The sequence below is a fragment of the Coptis chinensis genome, chromosome 6 (genome assembly GCF_015680905.1).
Source record: "Coptis chinensis isolate HL-2020 chromosome 6, ASM1568090v1, whole genome shotgun sequence".
NCBI lineage: Eukaryota > Viridiplantae > Streptophyta > Magnoliopsida > Ranunculales > Ranunculaceae > Coptis > Coptis chinensis.
The window spans coordinates 17,688,061-17,704,145 of NC_141461.1; the positions used below are offsets into that span (position 1 = coordinate 17,688,061).

General features: G+C 36.3%; 1 pseudogene; it reads left to right on the top strand.

The window, feature by feature from the left end:
- The first annotated feature begins 2,962 nt into the window (after positions 1-2,962).
- On the top strand, positions 2,963-9,647 carry LOC147491867 (T-complex protein 1 subunit delta pseudogene; annotated as a pseudogene).
- The last annotated feature ends 6,438 nt before the right edge of the window (positions 9,648-16,085 follow it).

A 16,085-nucleotide genomic window follows, 5' to 3' on the forward strand; every position in this document is an offset into this window, starting at 1 on the left:
TAAAGTCTAATGAGAGATTTACGAAGTGGCAACTAGACTAAGATGCAACTACCCACAAGATGCAACTAGTCGATTATCAGAACAACTATGGGAATACTACGTTGATTCTATGATAAGGAGTTAGAGGGGGATTGATTCCACCTTAACTCGACTTAATCCTACTAACGACTAATCGTCGAAACCGACTTGAATCGCTTCAGAGAACAATTGGTTTTTCCTAATCCCTAATTACACATGGCATTCCTACCAATTCATAACTAGCATGTGAACGATTAAACCCATTCTCATGATGAACTAATCGTTTCTAGAGTGGAAGGAAATTACGACGACTTCTACGATAATTGGAATCAAGCTTTCATCAAGGCTTCTCAACCCCTCTAATGGAGGTTTAGCCGAGAATCATTACTTAATCATTTCGATTAAATTAAAACTAAACATAATATAAAGAATTGAAATTTACTAATCTAAATTAAACAATAATTAAAATCTAATTAATAACTAAGAATTGAATAACAAGTAATAAATCAAATCAAATCTAATACAAATGTAAATGACAAGAATCAAAATTAACAAACTAGCTATTTTATTAATCAAACTAATTAAGAGTAATGATTCTAAGAGTTTATTCTAAAACAAGAATTGAATATAAACTAAACTCAATTTAATTAAATAAAAACTAGATCTATTGTTTTAGGTCTAAAACTAGCTACCTTAACTATCTACCCTATCTACCATTAACCAAGAGTGAAGCTTTGGTTTTTATACATTCAGATCCAAAAATCGTGCATGGGCTTGGAGCCATGTTTTGGGCCAGAGAATCAGGCCCAAAACCCAATTCTTTCAGTCCAAAAAGGCCTCTTCAGCTGTAGTTGGTTTCAACAGACTTTTTGTCCACTTCTGCTCCTCTGATTGGGTCAAGGCTTGGACCATTGGAAAGGTCTTTCCGAGTCGGTCATTTTGACATAAGGTAGGCCCAATTCCGAGGTCTGAGTCCAAAGATACATCCTTCGGAAGTTCTGCTGACTTTGTGTGTTGTTTCTGCCCGCGTCGACTTTTCAGCTTTTGACCGGGCTTTAGAAAGGCTTTGTCTTCTTCAATCTTGGCCTTTAATTACAGAACTCCTTAGCAACCAACCTTTGCTTCTTTATCTCACTAAAGTGGCACATTTCTGCACATAATGGACTTTGAAGCCTGAAATGCATAAAACGTAATCAGTGTTAACTCTTAATTATTACTCACATAATTGGTCTAAAAGTATGACTGTTACAGGGTTAAAACTACAGTTTTGGGTTCTTATCAGGTGCCTAGTCTACAATCATCATACGATCTAACAAAGTATGACAGGTCGCCTAGTCTACTATTATGCAACACGGGTTGTTAAATAACAAAACAAAAAGCAAGGGAAACAATCACATTCATACAAAATTCACAGACAATCTCATTTCAAAACAAGTAAGTAATTTAAATATTTTTACTTAATACAATTTTGGTTAGATACTAGAGGCCCCCAAGTTATCCTGGGAAAACGACCTCAGCATCCCTATCAAAATAAAGTTATCAGTATCAGCAACAAAAATAGTTCAAAAATTTCATCCATTATCAATCAAATTACAAGAAGAACACAATCAGTTAACACGGGGCAGATTTTCCACATTCACCTACTAGAGCCTCCTCCAACAGTTCTCACTCCAAAAACAGGCACCATCCTTTGATCCTCTCTAGGGCAGGGATCGGGTCGAGTTCGGGTCGGATATGGCTATATCCGAATCCGAATAATTTCACAGTATCCGAACTCGAACCCGAACCCAATTATATCCGAAATTTAATATTCAAACCCGACTAACCAGATCGAATAACACTAAAAATTCAAAAAAAGCCCAAAAATTATATCCGAATCTGAATTCGAATCCGAACCCAACATACCCAAACCCAAATTTGACCCGAATACATAAACGGATATGAAAATCGACCCGAACTCGATGTATTCGGTAATCGGGTCGGGTCAGATTCAGGTCTACCCGACCCGATTCCCTGCCCTAATCCTCTCTTTCCATTTAAGTATCCGAGCTAGAGTCAGAGATGTCGAAGACTAACTTTCGGGCTCTTTTCTTTTGCTCAACCAGACGCGCTTCTTGAAGTAATGCACAACCTCTCCCAAGATAGATCGTTTCTCCTCCCAACTCAAACAAGCAAACTCTTCTATAACCCCGATATTTGTACGCCCATGAATAGAAACCTCTGCAAAAACAAAATAAAGTTGTCAAAACATTCAAAATATCAACTACCATACATACACTACAACCTAAAACACAACGACCTACCATCCCACTTTATAGTACGATTATCCAACTCCCAGTCAGAAAGACTGTAATTACCCACAACCAGTAAAGGCCTACGCCCCCAATCCTCCTTACTCACACCCACAATCACAGCGGACTTCCCTTTCACCACCTGCAAGCTAAAAATCATAGTAGATGACCTCTTCATAGAAAAATGCTCAAGCACATCAAATAAACAAATGTTATAACCCCTCTCATTCAACAAATCCAACACATGAAAAACCCTCCAATTATTCCCCACAAACTGACAAGAGGTCTTTCCACAAAAGTTCAAAAACCTCCACAGTAAGACGGGAGCATGGTAACCTCATCCCAGCCTTTAATTAACCATAACAAACCATAACACCCCCATCCCAAGGAACGTAATCCAAGCCAAACACATTCCTCTTTTCACACAGGTTGTATCAGATCGGATCGAGTCCACCTAACCAAACTCCTCCCTCAAAGCAACAGTACAATCTACCGACCTAGGTACCGCCTCCTCAGCCATCGTCTCTAATGAGGAAGACGATGATGCCTCACCTCCACTATGAGCCCTAACACCACCATCTTCATCACTCACAGTTCTCTCTCTCCACCGATCCAACTTAACTTCCCCACTCAAACTGTCACTAGTAATTGACATGACAAAAGCAAAAAGGTAACAAAAAGATCAAATTTTTTAGATCAAAAGAGGCGCACCTGAAGGCGAAAGGTTGAAAAGTTTTTGTTTTATTTTTTTTTCTTTCTCTCTGCTTTTGCTTCCTTTGCGTTGATAGAATGAGGAAATGAAAGATCGCCAGAAAACAAACCCTTCAGCTACACAAATCTCAAAGATAGACAAAACATTTTGCCTCCCCGACAAAACGTAATCATAACCTCGTCCACAAGCTGCCGCGATTTGGGCCCATGGATCAGATCTAACAATTCCCATACATTTTCCAAAACCGTTCAAACAAAACCAGCTATGTGACACGTGTTGAAAGCTTTATTTTATTTTTTCTTGTCACACCACAGCTGTCCAAAAAATAAATAAAATAAAGGGGGCTGTGTAAGTACCCTCCATTCTCAAACATATCACTACAACACACGTATCCATACACTAGGTCGTATCTTCATAGCTCGTACATCACCAGTTTGTACCACGCCACCAGGACATAACAACGATCCAAACTCAGGTCGTCCCAAATATCAAACACAGCCATTAATGGAAGCAAATGATCTATCCGCGATCCTGAAGCTTAGTCAATGCACCAATCAAAGAGACATTTACTTTGTAATATCAGAAGTAATGACGAATCATCAAGATAGCACATAATATGGATCTACACTTGACAACAGCCTGGAGCAAATAAGGAAAGTCAGCTCAAACATCTATAAGTAGAGAGAGATGAACTATGTAATTAAGGCTTGATTCAAGTTTACCCTAGAAACTTGATACGTAGGCACCCTTATCCCAAGAAAGAGTGCAGCCATTCCCTATCAAACTCAACATCAGGTCGTAGGTACAAAATCCACACCTCTACACTTACAAAAAAAAAAAATTACATCTGGTTTTTGATTTCCCGTTAACTATTCTTTAAAGTTATTTCAATGCATTTGCATTTAGCTCCCGATTTCCTACCAATTATTCTATGAGGTTAGTTCAATGCAGTTGCATTAGGTTTTTGATTTTCTATTAATTATTTTTTGAGTTTAGTTCAATGCATTTGTATCAAATTTCTGGTTTCCCATTAATTATTATTTGAGGTTTCTTTGATGTATTTGCATACCGTTTCTCGTTAAATATTTTTCAAGGATTTGCAGCCAATTTCTAATTTTCCATTAGTTATTCTTTGATATTAATTTAATGCAATTGCATCCAGTTTTCGATTTCTAGTTTATTATTTTTTAAGTTTAGTTTATTGCATTTTCATAAAGTTTCCGATTTCCCGTTAATTACTCTTTGAGCTCAGTTATGTATTTGAATCCAGTTTCTGATTTCCTTTTAATTATTCAATGTGGTGTGTAATACCAACTTCTACTGATCCATTTGTAGTGTCCTTGCAAACATGACATAAAAAAATAAATTATGCTTGATTTACTATGTGGTATCATCGAAGATTATCCAGTTCCCGATTTTTCATTAATTATTCTTTAAATTATGCATGACTTACTATGTGGAATCTTCAAAGATTATCTATGAATGGGTGTTGTTATATTAATTATTCTGAAAAATATTTGCAAATATACAGAACTATTATATATTAATATTATATTGATCACTCATGCATCCAAATTTCTTATAATGTGAAAACCTCACTCTCCATTAAAAAAAAAGAACTCACCTTTGATAAAACCTTTCAACTTCATTTTGTTGTTTAATAATAGAAGTTTGATTGAAGTTTTGTAAAATTGCCTAATAAGGCAAAGTTCATATATATTAAAGCTACTTGAATAGCAAGGAGTTCTCAATCATACCGAAAGAGATAAGATAAACACCATTTTAAATGCAAAACTATACTTATCGAGACATTCCCACAACATATAACCCAACTATGTTTTGAGGTTAGTTCAATGTATTTGCATCCAGTTTCTGATTTTTCGTTATTTATATTTTGAGGTTAGTTCAATGCAATATTGCAATTGCATCCAATTTCTAATTCCCGTTATTTATTTTTTTAGATTAGTTAAATGCAATTGCATCCATTTTTCGATTTCTCGTTAATTATTCTTTACGGTTAGTTCAATACATTTGCATCCAATTTCCAATTTCCAATTTCCTATTAATTGTTCTTTGAGGTCAGTTCAATGCATTTGCATCCAGTTTCTGATTTCCTGTTAATTATTCTATGAGACTAGTTTAATGCATTTGCATCTAGTTTCTGATTTCTCGTTTATTATTTGATAAGGTTGCATTTGCATCTAGTTTCCGATTTCCCATTAATTATTGTTTGAGGTTAGTTCAATCAATTTGTATCCAGTTTCTAATTTCCCGTTAATTATTTCTTGAGGTTAGTTCAATGCATTTGCATCCAGTTTACTTTTTTTTAGATTAGTTCAGTGCAGTTGCATTCGGTTTTCGATTTCTTTTTAATTATTCTTTAAGATTAGTTCCACGCATTTGCATCATGTTTTCAATTTATAATTAATTTTTCTTTGAGGTTAATTCAATGCAGTTGCATCAAGTTTTTGATTTCCTGTTAATTTAATCTTTGAGGGTTTGTTCAATGCATTTGCATCCAGTTTTCGATTTCCCAACAATTATTTTTTTATGTTACTTTGATGTATTTGCATCTAAGTTTTGATTTCTCGTTAATTATCCTTTGAGATTAGTTTAATGCAGTTGTATCTATATTCTGATTTGGGTTTTTTAGACCCAAAGTTTGGTACACTTTGTAAAGAACCCCCCCATGATTTGAAATCTCACACTTAACCACCCACTCCATCTCGATTCTGTTTCTCTCACATCCCTATTTTCATTATTGACACACTACACCATAATAGGATATTTGCAACACGCACCTTTTTTGCTTTGCAACGCTTATTTATCGTTAGTAAATTGCCAACGCTAAATAAGCGTTGGCAATATTGTAAAGCGTTGGTTTATTTGAGTGAATTTCCGGAATTAATTGCTAACGCTTAAAAAGCGTTGGAGAAGTGTTACAAATCCAAAAAACCAAAACAACTTCGAAATTTCAAAAATAGAGAAACAAAAAAGAATCGTCGTCGGTATGTCAAAATAGAAAACCTCTCTTTCTCTCTCACAGCCGCTGGGTTAGGTTAGGGTTTCTTATCTTTATTTCCTTTTCAACAAAGAGAAGCCTTCATTCTACAGTTCCATTAGACCATTACTGAAAGAAAACACACTTGTGTACCGAACCACCATATAGATTATCCATGAAATGGAGAAAGAGAGACGGGGTTTGGAAGCCACAATATGCAATTTTACCACCCCTTTTAGTTCTATTTTATAATTTCTAAACCTAGGGTTAGGGGTTTAGTATATGAGAAATGAGGTTTCTTGGTTTTACTCTATGTTGGCCATTCAATAAACTGTTTCAGTGGTTAATTTTGGAGGAAGTCGTGGTATGATTATGCTCATCAGGTATGGATTGAAAGAGATGAAAGTTCGACTGCACCTTATCCTTGCTTTACTTGCACTTTCAGATCCGAAAAATAGTGGATTTGTTCAAATTTGCTCAAGCTCCGCCCTTTCTTCCTAACTTTTCAGTTCTCAAGGTAAGACCTTTTCGGTTAGTTTATTTGTTCATTTTATTGTTCAAGCTCTCACTCACTTGTTGTAGCCACCGCTTCACTCCCTCTCTCAAATTCTCTCGATTTCTCCTAAATAGTAATGAGAAAAATCTAACCCCGGTCAAGAGTGCCCATCTTCCTATTATGTTTTTAGGGTAAAAATAGTTTTGAGTTGAAGAGGGATTAGGGCTGAATTCATCTATGATCTTTGTTGCTTTGATTGCACTTTTGGGGGTTTGATTTCTACTTCTAGAATTTCAAATTTGAGAAATGTGCCAAGAATCTTGTTGGTTATTATGGCGATGGATCTAAGAAAGCTATGTTCTTTGAGATTTTGGCATCGATCAAAACGGGCCGTATGACACCTAGATTGTGAAAATTAAGTTTGAGTGTATTTTGGGACTTGGGTATTTTTCTTTGGTTGTGAAAATTAGGTTTGAGTGTATTTGGTTTCATAGATACTAGATTGTACAAAGTGTATTTGTATCAAGGTGGGAATTGGAATGTTTGTTAAGATAAATGTTGCACCGCCCCTTTCACTAATGTTTTACTTCTTATATGCAGTATGTTGGTATATACTTTTCCATCTTGTTCGCAAGATATGGACTCGCGGATGGAAGGAAATGCTATCCCTTCCCAAATCTTCTTTTTTGTGCTAATTGGTATTCTAGAAGCCCTTGGACTTCTTTGGGATGATGTCTCTGGAGGTATATCCTCAAACTTAGATCGTAGTTAGTATTACACTTAGGCGAGGCAGATTACGATTAAGTAGAGATCATTATTCAAATTCAATGCTCGGGACGAAACTGAAATGTATATTCCATTTTGTTCCCTGTGGTTTATTGATACAAGTGAAACTTTGCTTTTATATAAGTCAGATATTGAGCACCATAAGCAAAGACTGTGTTGTTCTCCTTTGTTGAGCTTTTAAAGGGTGGAAAGGTACAATTAGTTGGTGCATTATTAATTTTTGTGTACTATTAATGAGTTTTGCATACCCTTTTTTCAGCAATGCTTCATACTATACCAATATTAAGTCGTGATGTTGATTTGTAAAGTTCAATTCACTTTCTTCCAATTTGCAAAGAAGACTTAGATAGTAACATACTCATTATGACCGCCAAAGAGTACCCGAGCTCCATCTTCATTTTATGTTTTTAGCTCTTAAAATCGCATAATTGTTCATACTCTTACCGACGATTACGAAAATGAACAAGTGTTACCCAATTATACGACCATAGTTAGACTCAAAAAGTTAGTTATGTCTCGATATACAAGAAAAAGTTAGCTAGGATCTACACGAAGTTGATTTAGATCTGAAAAATGGGATTGATGGTAATGAATGGGGTTGTTGGGTAGAAATTCGTCACCGGTGGGGAGCCATTCCTTCGCTTCAATTTAGAGGCGGATCGTGATTCATGGCATTAATTTGATTCTTCTAGGCCCCTACTTGCTCCACATAATAATTAAACTATTGGGATTAGTTGTTATTCAAGACATAAGCATAAAGGAAATTACATATATTAAGATCATACAGGACTTAACACATTTATAGATTACGTAGTAAGCTCATGTGAATCCATATACATCTACTTGCACAAATTCTCATGGAACCTAAGGCGTTTAACTCATATGTGTGTCGAAAGCTCTTGGATAGTTACCAGCAGGTACTCTAGGAGAGACTTGTTTCAAACCCACCAACCTATTAGAGCGACTTTTTGGCTACCGTGGCTCCAAAGATGAGGAGGCCGGCTATCATATATCACAAACTTGGTTCCAAAAAATTCGATCCGCCAAAATAGCAAAAAGTGAATTGCAGCCCAACATAAAAGGAGAATGTGACCATTTATTTTGTTTATCATTTGAATCTAACCTCAACTTCCCAATGTAAGTCTAACCTCAACCTCAATCGTTGATATTTTAACCGCTATGGCTGCATCGGTTGAGCTATCGGATCGCGATTCGTTAGTTAAGAGTGCTAGTACTAGTTTGAATAGTAAAGTTGTTAGTCAAGATTCAACTTTACTTGCTCCGTTAATTTGTTGATCTTTGTTTTATCGTGGTGGATAATGTGAAAGTTGATTTAGTTGATTTGAGAGATGTTAAGATTGTTAAGAAACTTGGTGGATCATTTGACGATCTGGAGTTGGTTAAAGGGTTGGTTTTGATAAGAAGGTTAGTCATTTCTGGTGGGCCGACTTCGTGTTGAGAATGCTAAGATTGTTGTGATTCAGCTTTCAGATTTCACCACCCAAGACTCGATATTGAGCAGTATTGTGGTTTTGGATTATAATATGAAATGGATAGGATTTTTGAAGGAGGAGAGGAATTATATTTTGGGGATGATTAAGAAGATTAAAGGCGACGGGTGTAATGTTTTGTTGATTCGTAAGAGTATTTTGAGGGATGCGATTCTGGATCCGTCTTTGCATTATCTTTCTAAGGCTAAGATTTTGGTGGTTAAGGATGTGGAGAGGGATGCTATTGAGTTTATTACCAAGACTGAATTGCTTGCCTATCGCTAATATTGAACATTTTCGCGAGGAGAAGATGGGTCGCGTCTTGATTGTGTGGAAGAGGTTTTCTCTTGGTGATGGGGGAAGATTGTGAAGATTACCGGTATTAAGGATATGGGAAGGACAACATTGCTTGTTCGTGGGTCGAATCAGTTGGTTCCGGATGAAGTTGAGAGGAGTCTACATGATGCTTTGTGTGTGATCCGATGTTTGGTGACCAAGAAGTTTCTAATTCGGGTGGTGGTGGTGCTACGGAAATCGAGCCGCCGAGGCGACTTGGTGCTTGGGCTAAGGTCTTGCATGGGATGGAAAGTTATTGTGTGCGGTCATTTTGCGGAGGCTCTTGAAGTTATTCCATATACTCTTGTTGAGAATGCAGGTTTGAACCCAATAGCTATCGTGGGATGAGCTCCGGAACCGACATGCATAGGGTGAGATCAATTTGGGATCAATGTAGATTACAAATATCTTGGAGGAAAATGTGGTTCAAACGGCCGCTTGAGCAAGCACCGCTATCACATTGGCAACAGAGCGTGAGGATGATCCCAAGATTGATGACATAATTACAAGAAGGTAGAATATATGAGTATTGCCACTCATTAGAACCGCTAGTATCTTAATGCTTTTATTTTTCGGTTTTGTGCACTTTCCGAAGTTTTTGTTGTTTATCATTCTTGAATATATAACTAGTTTCATAGAATCACAAAGATCCCAAAAAAGATAGGCCAACCACCTTTCTTGAATATATAACTATATATAACTTTTGATTTTGTAAATGCCTATTCTCTTGCACTAGTGGTGTTAGTAGCATGATAGAAACCGCAGAAACCATAAATGCCTATCCGGTGAAAACTACTACTGCCAAAGATATAGAATTTAGGTGGCAAACATACTTTTTGTGGTCTTTTACGTTATTCTATCTTATAACTAAGCCAATCAGGTCATAATCCACTAGAAAAAGATCTCCTAGAATGTGAGTTCTACTCTAATTAATAACGAAGTTCCTATGAACTGCGATTGCCGGCTTAATGCCGCGGTGTAATGTGACGTATGTGTTTTATGTGCATACCGCCTTAAGTATTTTCATTGATCGATCGTTGGAAGTAACTTTCTTATGAGAAGCTCGGGATCCCTCTCTCAAGACGTTCAATTCACCACCTTAATTAGTGCTTCCGGTTAGAGTCGGGGCTGTGTTGGCACTTGGCTGATTTCCTAGACCTAGCAGTTTAGTGTCATTTCGGGAGAGGCTCCTCGTCCCTTCGCGTTTATGTTGTTTGTTTAAGGATTCACTAGGATTGTCCATGAGACTCTTAGGAAACTCTACCTCATCTAATATGACTATTATACTTTTACCTGTTAGTGGTGATCGAGTGAGGAGTTTTACTAATGTAATTTACAGGACTTTAAATGCGCGCTAGTACGTCATGATTGCCGAACTAATTAAGGTACTAACAACTTTTTTTTTTCTTTTTCTCACAAGTCACAAACATTATCTAAGATGAATTTCCTTTTTCTAGAGAAGGATTGCTGGTCTCCATCAGAACACATCTATTGGATCAACCGATTACATGGGGAGCTTTTGGAAGAAGGCCAAAATAATTGCTTCCCAATCTGATGAGTCATACTTACCTCAAGCTCCTCATCAAGGTAAAAATTTAAACTCCACTCTCTATTTTCTCAATTTTCAACTCGCCAAGTTACTATAAGGTATTTTTTTATGCACCGATTTTATGTAATCATTGTTTCATTGTTGAGATATGGGAGTAGACAACAAATGCTTTATCTTGGGGTCAAGTATTTAATTTATTGCATGAATTTAATTAATATGATTGTTTTTCCTGAGTTCATTATTTGTTTTGTGATTTTTTTGGAATTAGATGGGCTTTGTGGAGCGGCACTAAGATTTATATTGAGTGAAGCCATTGTCACTAATGCTTCAATGCTTCTTATTGCATTTTTGAAGATTCGGGATTGCTTGGAAAATCGTATAGAAATTTGTAACCCTTATTAAATTTGAATTTGTAACCCTCAAAACTCTTTTGAAATTATATATATGGTTAAATGAATATAATATTTTTTTTTCAAGCGTTTGCTTGTGTTTATTTATTTGTCAAATGGTATGAAAAAGCATTTGTAATTTTATTTGCTTCTATATGAAATCAGGAGGTGCAGGTTAAGGGCAGGAAAAAAATTAAAATAATTTTTTTTATCATATCAACATATTAGTAACGGTTGTAAACCGTTGCAAAGCAAAAAATAAATATTAAAGCATCAATCAATAATCGTTACAAATCAAATTACGCAACGCTTTTTAACCGTTAGTAATTGTCACTCTGCAACGGTTAATAACCGTTGGAAAATTTGCTTTGCAACGCTTTTTAACCGTTAGTAATTTTCACTTTGCAACGGTTAATAACCGTTGGAAAATTTGGTTTGCAACGGCAAAAAACCGTTGCAAATATTTCCAACACTTTACCGACGCCCTATTTGCAACGCTTAAAAAGCGTTGCGAAAATTATTCGCAACGGTTTTTTGCCGTTGCAAATAGCCTGTTATGGTGTAGTGACAACTTTACCTTTTAGGGGATTTTATCTAAAAAACCCTTTCTTATCTAAATAACCCTTTCTTCTCTCTCCTCTATAAATTCCACCATAAATTCCCCAACTCCAAATTCCAAATCAAGTGAGAAATTTAGGGTTTACGCATAATTCTCTCTCCTCTATAAATTCCACCCTAAATTCCCCAACTCCAAATTCCAAATCAAGTGAGAAATTTAGGGTTTACGCATAAGATGAGCAAAATGAGTGGCATCATACTATGTAGCATACCATTTTTTGGATGATACATACTATATAGCATCATGTTGTGCCCCATTATCACTTGGTTCTCACCATTCTTACTGGAAGTTTTGGTCTACCAAAGTAAGGATGATACATACTATGTAGCATACCATTTTCTAGATGATACATACTATATAACATCCTGTTGAGCCCAATTATCACTTGGTTCTCGCCATTCTTACTGGAAGTTTTGGTCTGCCAAAGTAAGGATGATACATACTATGTAGCATACCATTTTCTAGATGATACATACTATATAACATCCTGTTGATCCCCATTATCACTTGGTCATCGCCATTCTTACTGGAAGTTTTGGTCTGCCAAAGTAAGGATGATGCATACTATAGAACATCCTATTAAGCCCCATTATCACTTGGTTCCCACCATTCTTACTGAAAGTTTTGGTCTGCCAAAGTAAGGATGATACATACTATGTAGCATACTATTTTCTGGATGATACATACTATATAACATCCTGTTGAGCCTCATTATCACTTGGTTCTCACCATTCTTACTGGAAGTTTTGGTTTGCCAAAATAAGGATAATACATACTATGTAGCATTCCATTTTCTAGATGATACATACTATATAGCATCCTCTCTATATATATAATTGTGGATGGTTTGAAACAAAAGCCAACAACCACAAAATATGGCAACATTTAACATCATAATAACCATTCAAACAAAACAACTAAAATGTAGCAACATAACATCCAACTGAACAACCAAATATCTTGTCTACACATCCAAAACAATAACAAAAACCAACATCAAACCATAGTGTTTAGACACATATAGAACCACAAAAAAGCAAAAGAAATAACTAGAAGCATCTATCACTTTCTTGACCTTGTCCTTCTCCATTCTTAAGGTATCTCAAGTTGAGTCTGAGTCATTGGTGGAGGGGTTGGTTGAGTCTGAGTCATTGGTGGTTGAGAACCACTCAATGGTATCTCAATAGGTGCAACAACATTAGTAGGTCCTCTTCCTCTCCCTCTAGTTCCTCTTACTCTCCTTCTAGTTCCTCTTCCACCCCTTCCCCTAGGTGCCACATTAGTAGTAGAAGCCTTATCAGCACCAACTTCTCCAGCTTCTCCACTCCCTCTTCCTCTTCCCCTTGTACCCCTTCCCCTAGGTACTGATAGAGTTATATACTAAAAGCATTACTTTTGTAATAATTTTAATTCTTTATATTTTGAATGAGAATCATATGGGCAAATGTTATGCATATTATATATGTTATTAGTTATATGCATGTGTCTAATATTTTATGTTGTAGATGATATGGTGTGTGGTGACACACAGAAGATCATATCATTAGTACATTATAAAGTATAAGTAAACGTTTACAACCTAGATGGATTTGGACAAACCATTGGTACGATTGTAGTATAATCTGGTATTAGTCTATCTTGACTACAGGATTACACTAGTACACTTTGTGTGTATTGAACAAGACCAAGTGAGGTTATTTCTTTTTATACTGACTATATAAGAGAACAAACACCTCTGTTATTATGGATGCTTGTCCTCTTAATCCGGATATAATAACGGGCACTTATGTGCATTGAACATTGCTTTAAATCATCAATGAGTGAGATTCATTTGTGAATCAACAAACTCGATGGATTGGGTAATGACATTGTATGTAAGGTATGATGTTGATTATAGAAGGAAGTCGGGTTGATGATGTCCCCTTGAGGAGCTCATAAAGATTGTCATGTAAACACTGCAGGTGGATTTAATCCGACATGACAATGAGGTTGACTGGTACTTCTCAAGGACATAAGAAGTTAATTAATGTAGTTATCAGTAACTTGACTTAATCAATGGGCATTCGATATCTTAAACACGGGGAGATCAACGAGCATATAATATGGAGCCTATAAACATAATTTTAGGATTAGGACAGTAGTGCAACAATGGCCTTTAGTGGAATAAGCCATTTGTTGACGGACTTGGGCCGTGTGTTCTGGGCGAACATGGGAAGCCCAAGCCCAGTTAGGAGACCTAACCCTAATTTCTCCTTATGGTCCCTGTTGTAGCCTATATAAAGAAACCCCTCTTTCTCTCGCTGAAATACTCAAGTTTTGCTCAAGAAAAGTGAGTTCCTAAATTCGGTTCTGAACTAAGACAGTGAGAGAGGCTAAGAGAAAAAGAAGGGGCTGGAAGATCGTTGCCCACACAACGTTTATTCTAAGGATATGAATATAATAGAAGATCAAGAGGTTGCTGATTCATAGAGCTTGGATTCTTAGAGAAATCAAAGCTAATCTAAGGTATAATTCTAAACCAAATCGTGAGAACCCTTTATTTTGCTGCGCATGGGTTTTCACGGTTTGTAGTAAATTATTACATGAAACCATAACGGTTCCTACAGGTACCACATTAGCAGTAGAAGCTTCATCAGCACCAGCTTCTCTACTCCCTCTTCCTCTTCCCCTAGGTGCAACATCATTAGTATAAGGTTCATCACCAGCCACTGATAAGTGCTCAAAAAGTGCAATTTAACCCTAGATTATGCCTCTTGTTTAGCCATCTTAGTGGACTAATAGTGTTTATAAGTTATGTTTTAAGATTCTACAGGTGAAAAAGAGAGTTTTGTAGAATATTAGAGAAAAGGGGGTAAAACGGAGCAATTCGGAGCATTAAGGATCACATGGGAAGCCCGTGGACAATCATGGAGAAGGCCAAGGAATTAGAGCTATTAAAGATGCGACTTGGACCTATTTTAAAGCCTATTTGGAAGCCCAAGGCCAAAGGATTCATTATTTGGACCACAGCCCGCAAAAGAGGATAAACGGATGGAGCAGAAGAGACAAAAATACGGTCTGGGGGGATGGATGGAGCATCGAGCATCGGTTGTCTGGGGCCGGATGGATCGAAGCATCCAAACGCATGAATCGACATTGTAGCCAATTCCTTCCGGTTTGGAGAGGCTAAATTGGACTCGAAAGAAGTCTATTTGTATTAGGAAACAAATGACGGTTTGGAATGCTTCTAGAACTCATTGAAACCCCTATAAATAGAGGACCTAAGTGCCTCATATAAATTTTCCAATTCACTTATACTCTTGTCTCTTAACTTGAGGCGAGAGAGAGATTAATAATAAAAGATCGGTTTTAACTAGCTGAGTCTTAATAAATTAGTCTTTCTAGTCTTATGTTCTTCAACTCTTCTTCTTCTCGTTCTTCATGTTCTTCCTTCTTTATGGAAGGCTAATCTTCTCCTTCAAGGGAGGAGATGAAACCGGTGCTTAAGGTTTAATGATTCTTCTGGTTCATAGTGTTCTTCAATCAGGTTAGTTCTTTATGTTTTTAGTTATTAGTTCCATTGCCCAGACCAGGGGATGGAAGTATAGATTAAGGTTTTTATTTATTGCAATCGAATATCATGCTAGTTTAGGGTTGTATTTATTACAATTGAATATTTGTTAGTAACATGCTTTTATTTATTACAATTGAATACAATGCTAGAATAGGGTTTTATTTATTGTAATTGAATATTATACTATTATTCTCTACTTTTCTTCTAGTTGTGTATTGTTTTAGAGTAAGGGAAGTATTCCTTGTGTTTGTCTTAGATGGTGATTCATTGAATAGCTACCCAAGCTCACATAAAAGGAAATAAGATATTAGTAACATGAATATAGGAACAACCTTAAGTAGAGTAATTTGTTAACGATGTTTCGTCCAAGAGGGCATCGACACTCGCTCGATTGCCTAATTGTAGTCTACTTATGAGAACAACCATGAAGCAAAAGGTCATTGAATCAAAAGTATTGGTGGATTCTAATCTCTTGAATTCCCTATCTTATAAATTCTCAATAGTTTAGTTTAGTTTAGCATTAGAATCTACAATATCTATAATAATAGTTTTTAATCCCTCAAACCCCCTTTCCAGTCCTGTCCTTCATATAAACATACACTTAAAAGTGGAACGATACCCTACTTATCCTTTACTTATTGAGGGATAATTAGGTTTTGATACACTTCTATTTTGTTCAACGACCATCATCCATCTACATCATCTATCTACGTCATACATATACCATCTACATACACAAAAGGAGCGCGTGTCAAATGGTACCGCTGCCGTTTTAAGTTGTTTATGTTTAACGTTTTCTTTCAAGATTAGAAGTTTGGATCTTGAGGTAATTTTAGCCACATCAT